Source organism: Triticum urartu, chromosome 1 (assembly GCF_003073215.2).
Source record: "Triticum urartu cultivar G1812 chromosome 1, Tu2.1, whole genome shotgun sequence".
In the NCBI taxonomy this organism is placed as follows: domain Eukaryota; kingdom Viridiplantae; phylum Streptophyta; class Magnoliopsida; order Poales; family Poaceae; genus Triticum; species Triticum urartu.
The window spans coordinates 201,282,571-201,291,114 of NC_053022.1; positions in this window are offsets into that span (position 1 = coordinate 201,282,571).

Genomic DNA, 8,544 nt, shown 5'->3' on the forward strand with positions numbered 1-8,544 from the left:
GGCTCTACCCAAAGTAAGAACACAAGCAACGGAACAACAATCTATCACAGTGCAACGCACATGCAACATGATGCAAGACATGACATGGGATGCAAGATATGACGTGCAATGCATATGGGTACTCCGAAAGGGAAAGCTGATCAAGGCATCAACTTGGCAAACCAAGCACGCCATTGGAAAGAGTGAGTGATTTTGATCGAAACCGATATAAGGATGCATGGATGCACGGTTTGCAAATGACGAGCAAAACAAGATCGATGCAAAACTGCGCTTAACAGCATCATAACCCTTATGATGCAACAAGAAACTATGCTACCGCACTCCAACATAGTAGCAAAACACATAGCCTTAAAGTACATGTGATGCTCTACAAATCATGAACAGCGAGCTCCTGCTAGAACTCACTAGAACAAGCATAAAATAGCATGGCAAAAATGCAAATAATAACAGCTTCACACACTACATGAACATATCATGGCAAACAAAGGCATTTCTGCTAGTACTAAAGGCAAAGAACAAATATCCCTTACTGAACTTTAGCCAAAGATGCACAGAAAATAAGGTAGCACCCATGCAAACATGGCAAGTGATATGATAGTTTCATACTTAAAAGAAACACATAGCATGGCAGAAACAGATTCATGATAGCAACTCTACAAGCTCATGCCACTCACCACAAAGCATTTCATGGCATCACAAGGTCATCAACAGTAAGAAGACACAATTACGAAGCTAAACATGGCAAGAGCAAGTTCATAGGGTGCATGGATCACTAGCAAAAGACATGGCAAAAATGAACTTCATGTTAACAATCAGCCGGCAATAATATTTAGCAAAAGTAGAGCATGGTAATGACAAGCTAGAGTACTCCATAATTGCAACCAGAGGCATGCATGCATAGAGCATAACCATATGTTCAAAACACTCTTACTGAACTACCTCAAAATGTGCATGGATCTACTTGTGGCAACAAGATAACATAGCAACAAAATGTAACAGGAAAAGACTTAGCAAAATGTAACATAGCAACAAAGTGTCTGAAATCAGCAACATCATACAGCCTACTTTGCATGCTCGTGAGTCACCATAGAGCTCATAAAAATACAAGGCTTCCCCACTATAAAGATGGCATGGAGGAGCTCCTAAAACATGTAGACATGATGCTCATATGATGCACACACAAAATGCAATGAAAGTGACAAATCATCAAGTTATGATGAATTCTAGCAGACAACATCATATAGCACTCTTGCAACGAAGATTAGGGCATCAACATGGATAGTAACATGCATGCAAATGAGACTAACATGAAGAGCATCATGAGACGAACATTTAGATATATCACATGCGCAAATCGGAGCTACAGACATGGAGATATGACATGACAAACATGGGCACATGATATGAGACTTTCAAGACTTAGAGAAACCACCTCACGGATCTAGGGTTTCACACGGTTCCTAAGGCAGCGGCGGATCTCGCCGGAGAGGCGTGTGGAGGTCGCCGACGGCGTCGTGTTGGCTGGATTCGGTCGCGGGGTCCGGTTCTTGGGGAGGGATGGCGACGGCAAGGCAGTGGCCGGCGTCGGCGAACACGGTGTGGGGGCGGCGATGGTGAGGCGACGGCGGGTGGTGCGGCGGCGCAGGTGAGCAAGGGCGGCGGCACGGCGAGCAGGGACGGCAGCGGGGTCGCGCGGCTGCTGGGGCGAGCGAGCGGCGGAGCGCTGACCGGGCGGCAACGGCGCGCGGGCTCGCCATTTGCTCCACGGGCCGTGGCAGTGGGTGGTGGCAATGGGACACGTGTTGGGCCGTGATTGGCGCGGGCGGTGGGGGCGGACGTGTCCGGCCGTCGCAGACGCGTCCGGTGGCGGCGGGAGAGGGTGGACTAAGGTTTCACCTGGATTTGGACGGGGGAAGGCATATATATAGGTAGGGGGAGCTAGGAAAGTCCAAATGAGATGTTGTTTTCGCCGACACGATCGTGATCGAACGGCGGATAGCATGGCCTGGTTTAGATGGCCTAGTGGGCTGTTTTGGAAGGGTGCTTGGCTGCAATGAGAGAGGGGCTTTTATGGTTACCCAGTTAACCGTTGGGGCATCAAACGACCTCCAAATCGAACGACAATTGACAGGCGGCCTACTGGTGATGTACCAAGGCCACTCGACAAATCTCGACCTATTCCGAGAGCATTTTTCTCCCGCTCACGAAACAAGAACTAAGAGGTGCAACGGTTGCATGTGTGAGTGTCGGATTCTGAAACGGACAATGGGGAAAATGACCGGATGCATGAGACGAACACGAATACAAATGAGATGCACATGATGACACGAGATTAAATGTATGACATGAAAAAAACGTAAAACGAAAGACAAAAACCCAACCACGAAGGATATAGCATATCACATAGCCGGAAATGGCAAGAGTTGGAGTTACAATTATGAAAAGTTACATCCGGGGCGTTACGACTCTCCACCACTACAAGAGGATCTCGACCCAAAATCTAGGACTGAAAGAACTCCGGATATTCGGAACAGAGGTGATCCTCGCATTCCCAGGTGGCTTCACGGTCGGAATGGTGCGACCACTTAACTTTCAGGAATTTGATAGACTTTGTCGAGTTTTGCTCTCGGTTTCATCAAGATTGATAATGGGATGCTCATGATAGTGCGTTTGGGTGTCTTGAGGCACTTGCGAAGCTGTGACACGTGAAACACATCATGCACATTTGCGAAGTTGGACGGAAGCTCAAGTTGATAGGCAAGGTCCCCTATTTTGCCAATGATCTTGAAAGGACCCATGTATCTAGGGGAAAGCTTCCTTTGATACTGAAGCGTCGAGTGCCTTTCATTGGGGAGACGCAGAGGCAGACATGGACTCCGATCTCTAAATCCAAGTCATGGTGCTTTCTATCATAGTAACTCTTCTGGCGCGATTGCATGGCTTTGAGATTTTCACGAATGACTTTACACATTTCTTCAGCTTCTATGATCAAGTCGTTGCCAAGAAGTTGGCATTCACCAATCTCGGACCAATTGAGAGGAGTACGACACTTTCTAGCATATAGAATTTTGAACGGGGCCTTGCCGGAACTTGCTTGGAAGCTGTTGTTGTAGGAGAACTCGGCATAAGGGATACAATCTTCCCACTTCATACCGAAAGAGATGACACAAGCCCTGAGCATGTCTTCGAGGATTTGGTTGACTCACTCGACTTGGCCACTTGTTTGAGGAAGGAAAGTCGTGCTGAAGCGAATGTTGATGCCCGTGTCCTTCTGGAAGGAGTCCTAGAACTTAGAAGTGAAAATATTTCCACAGTCTGAAGGGATCAATTGCGGAATACCGTGCAACAAGACAATTCTGGAGGTGTATAGCTCTGCCAACTGAGTTGCTGTGATAGAATATTTGATTGGAAGGAAATGAACAACTTTTGTAAGATTGTCAATGACAACGAAAATAGCATCATTCCCATGCTTGGACTTAGGAAATCCAGTGACGAAGTCCATTTCGATATGATCAAACTTCCATTCTGTAATAGCAAGAGGTTGGAGGAAACCAACCGGTCGTTGGTGTTCTGCTTTCACCCTTCGAGAAACATCACATTCATTCATGAATTGAGAAATTTTTCGCTTCATTGCAGTCCACCACTATGATTGCTTAAGGTCATGGTACATATTCGAACTGTCTGGATGAATGGAAAGAAGAGAATTGTGCACTTCGCTCATTATGACCTTCCTTAGATCACCTTTAGGAACCACAGTCCTGTCCTTGAAGGTGTCCTTCTCATCAATGCGATAGCACTTGTATTTGGGTAAACCCTTGGCAATACCATGTTTCACCCTCTTCACCATGGTGTCAAGGAGTTGTGCCTCATGAATTTGGTCTTCCAAAGTTGGAGTGACATGAAGGTTGGCAAGAAAACCTCGAGGAACAACTTGGAGGTTGAGCTTGCGGAAAGCTTCACAAAGATCCGGTTGGAATGGATTGAGAATTAAGATGTTGCAATAAGCCTTTCTACTCAAAGCATCTGCAATCACATTCGCCTTGCCTGGAGTATATTCAATACATGGGTTGTACTCTGGAATCATTTCGACCCAACGAGTTTTGCGGAGGTTGAGGTTGGGTTGAGTGAAGATATACTTGAGGCTCTTGTGATATGTGAAAATGTCCACTTTCCTTCCCAACGAGAGATGTCTCCATGTTAATAATACATGGACAACTACCGCCAACTCAAGATCATGCGTGGGGTAGTTCCTTTCATTGGGCTTCAACTGACGAGAGGTATAGGCCACAACTTTCTTCTCTTGCATTAACACAGCGCCGAGACCTTGCAAGGAGGCATCACAGAAAACTTTGAATGGCTTCGATTCATCATGAGGAGTTAGGACAAGAGCTGAGACTAGCTTCTCTTTGAGAGTGTTGAAAGCAACGTCACACTCAGGAGTCCAGACATACTTGACATGCTTCTGGAGGAGGTTGGAAAGAGGCTTTGCAATCTTAGAGAAATTCTAAACGAATCTTCGGCAATAGCTTGCAAGCCCAAGGAAACTGCAGAGCTGCTTGACATTCCGAGGAGGCTCCCAATTCACAATTGCAGAAACCTTCTCTGGATTAACAGCAATGCCCTTAGCGGAGATGATGTGGCCAAGGTAAAGAACTTCATCAAGCCAAAGCTCACATTTGGAAAACTTCGCATAGAATAAATACTCTCTAAGCTTGTCGAGGAGCAATCACAAATGTTTGGCATGATCCTCCTTATTCTTGGAGAATACCAAGATATCATCGAGATACACCAGGATGAATTCATTTGTGTATGGGTTGAAGATGAAGTTTATCATATGAGAGAATGTTGGAGGAGCATTGACAAGACCGAAAGACATGACATTATATTCATAAGAACCAAAGCTTGTTCTAAATGTTGTCTTGGGAATATCTTCTTCACGAATGCGAATCTAATGATAACCGGTACAGAGGTCAAGCTTGGAGAACACCTTTTCACCTTTAAGTTGCTCGAATAGCTCATTGATGTTGGGAAGTGGGTACTTGTTCTTGATTGTCTTCTTGTTCAATGAACGGTAATCGATGCAAAGTCGGTCTGTGCCATCCTTCTTTTGGACAAAAGAACACCACAACCCCACGGTGATGAACTTGGTCTGATCAGACCCAGATGCTCTTGTTCATCGAGCTGTTTCTTCAATTCCTTCAGCTCCTTTAGTCCAAGCTTGTATGGACGCTTGCAGACGGGTTCAGTACCAGGCTCAAGATCGATAACGAACTCAACTGGCCGGTGAGGAGGCATACCCGGAAGCTCTTCTGGAAAGACATCTTGGTACTCACAAACAACTGGAATCTGAGAAATAGCGTCTAACTCGCCCTTCCCACTGAGAGAGAACAACCGAATGGTTTCATCACAAGTGGCATATATGATCACATCCTCAGAAGAGTGTGTCAATTTAATCTCCCTAGCAGCACAATCAAGTTGAGCCTTGTGCTTAGAAAGCCAATACATGCTGAGAATTATATCAATATCAGAGTCGCTGAGAACAATTGGGGAAGCCAGGAATTTATAGTTGCCCATCTTGATGGAAACATCCCAAACCACCGAGCTCGTGTTCATGAGTAAACCTGGAGAAACAACTGATAACGGTCTAGGCAAATCTTGAAAAACAAACTCATGCTTTGATGCGAAAGATCTTGAGATGAAACAATGCGATGCACCAATATCAAATAAAACTTTTGCAGGAATATAATTAAGTTGGAGATTACCCATGATTACTTCTGAAGAATCCTCTTCTTGAGTTGAGTTCATCAAGTTCCCTCTTGCAGACTTGGGATTATGCTTGACCACTTCATTGCATGAAGACCTCACAGGAGGAGGAGGCGGAAGGCGCCTTTGGTTGACGCACTTGTTTGCATAGTGACTTTTCTGCTAACACTTGTTACAAGTGACTTCTGAGAGCGGGCGGTCATAAGAAGGAGGAGCACCTGTCTTCAGAGCTTGAGTCTAAGACTTGTTCTGATAGCCTGGGTTGGGTGGGTGGGAAGATCCATGGCCACCTTTGTTCTTCTGCTGGTACGACTGACGAAACAGAGGAGGTAGAGGAAGCCAAAACATCTGTTGCTTAGCTGCCACTTGTGAGGAAGAAGAAGGCTGGAATGCATCCCCGATTCTCTTCTTTGAAGCCTCACACTTGAGCTTAGCACCTTCTTGCTTGAGGGCCATGTTATAGAACTGATCTCACTGAGTAGCCACAAGAAGAACGAGAGCTAACTGCAGATCCTCTCTGAGGCCACCGCTAAAGTGATAGATCATGCTCTTTTCATCCGGAACGTCCTGCCTTTCAAAGCGAGCAACTTGCTGAAACTGGATGTTGTATTGGTACGCAGACATGCTTCCTTGCCTGAGATTGCGGAATTCCTCACACTTGCTCTCAACAACACTTGTTGGAATGTGATTAGCTTTAAAATCCTGGCAGAAGTCATCCTAGGTAATCACTCGACCTCCTCTGGAATCTTTGTATTGTTGATACCAATCAGCTGCTTGGTACTTGAGCTGAAAAGAAGCTAACTTGACGTAATCCTCAGGCCTAACATTGCTACATTCAAAATGCTTGCTCATGTCCACGAGCCAATCATCGGTGCCTATGGCCTTGGCATGGTTGCTGAAAGACTTTGGCTGATTTGCAAGGAACTAGTTGAGCGTAGAAAACTGAGGCTGATTATTGAATTACCCTTGACCTTGATTCCATTGGTTTCCTTGACCTTGGTTGTGCTCTTTCAAGAGTTGCAAAAGAATCTGGGTATTGGTGTTGGTGGCTGCCATGACAGCTTGCCATGCCTTCGGAGGCGGAGGAGGTGGCCGAGGTGGAGGGTTCGCCTGATCCCCATCATTGCGTTGCGGATTCAGACGTGCTGGAGGAGCCATCCTGAATAGGGTGACATCCGTTAGAACCATGATAGACAGATAGACAAGCTGAATCAATGGATAGAAATTGCAACATATAGTATTCACAATAAATATTCGAACAAAGATTGAACGAATGAATTCCAAAGTTAACATTACACGACCATTATGGTGAGAAGCCACTTGAAAAGAGATTGATGAATGAAATAACAAGGTACAACTGGACAAATAGATGGTAAGGATCACCCAATCACGTACCAAATATCTGTGGGAAGAATAACTAGAGCTACTTGAATTCCCACCTATTAACTCCCGAAAGTTTCTGGTTATGTAATCTGGTGTTGGGGATACAGGGAGGCACAATATATATATCACATAACAAACAAGCCCTACGCTCCAACTGTATCCATCCATCAACACATAACCAAGAAAACTCCGGAAATCGTGTACCTTAACCTTCGAAATGCATCTGTTATACGAGCTATGGCAATACTCCTGAACTCCCTCCCAGTAATAGGTGGCGCCGATGTTATCTCACCACTAACTGCATAAAAGAGATTTTTGATGTCGGCGAACTCAGGTATTCCAGAACTGCAACGATAAGATTGTGACGACAACACCTTGGAGCTCAACTCCCCGGGACACTACAACAACCCCTAAATGTCAGGAGGCACCAAGAACAATGTTCACGTCACAAGAATATCAGAGCGATTCAAAGATACACGCGTGATCCTAATTTTTTTAGTGATATTGAGGAGATGAAAGTCAAAACATCTACGTTAGGAGGCGTCAACAGAGCGGCGAAGGGGACTGAGCAGTAAAAAGAATCCTACTCTCCGATATATATCATCCTAAGACTCAAAACATTTTTTTGTTCTAGACCCAATGTTGGTGTCAAACCAGGCGGATCTCGGGTAGGGGGTCCCGAATTGTGCGTCTAAGGCGGATGGTAACAAGAAGCAGGGGACAGGATGTTTTACCCAGGTTCGGGCCCTCTTGATGGAGGTAATACCCTATGTCTTGCTTGATTGTTCTTGATGATATGAGTATTACAAGAGTTGATCTACCACGAGATCGTAGAGGCTAAACCCTAGAAGCTAGCCTATGGTATGATTGTCTGTTGTCCTACGGACTAAAACCTCCCGTTTATATAGACACCGGAGGGGGCTAGGGTTACACAAGGTCGGTTACAAGGGAGGAGATTTACATATCTGTATTGCCTAGCTTGCCTTCCACGCCAAGGAGAGTCCCATCCGGACATGGCACGAAGTCTTTAATCTGGTATCTTCATAGTCCAACAGTTCGGCCAAAGGATATAGTCCGGCTGTCCGGAGACCCCCTAATCCAAGACTCCCTCAGTAGCCCCTGAACCAGGCTTCAATGACGACGAGTCCGGCGCGCAGTATTGTCTTCGGCATTGCAAGGCGGGTTCCTCCTCCAAATACTCCATAGAAAATTTTGAACTCAAGGATAGTGTCCGGCTCTACAAAAAAAGTTCCACACCCCATCGTAGAGAGAATAATATTTCCATAAATCTAATCTGTTGTCACGTTTTGACAGCATGACATCACGTCATGGCCCGGTCTTTATCTAAACCTTTTTTCCTCAACCAGCGCTGCGCATATTGCGAGGCGGTTTTTCTGA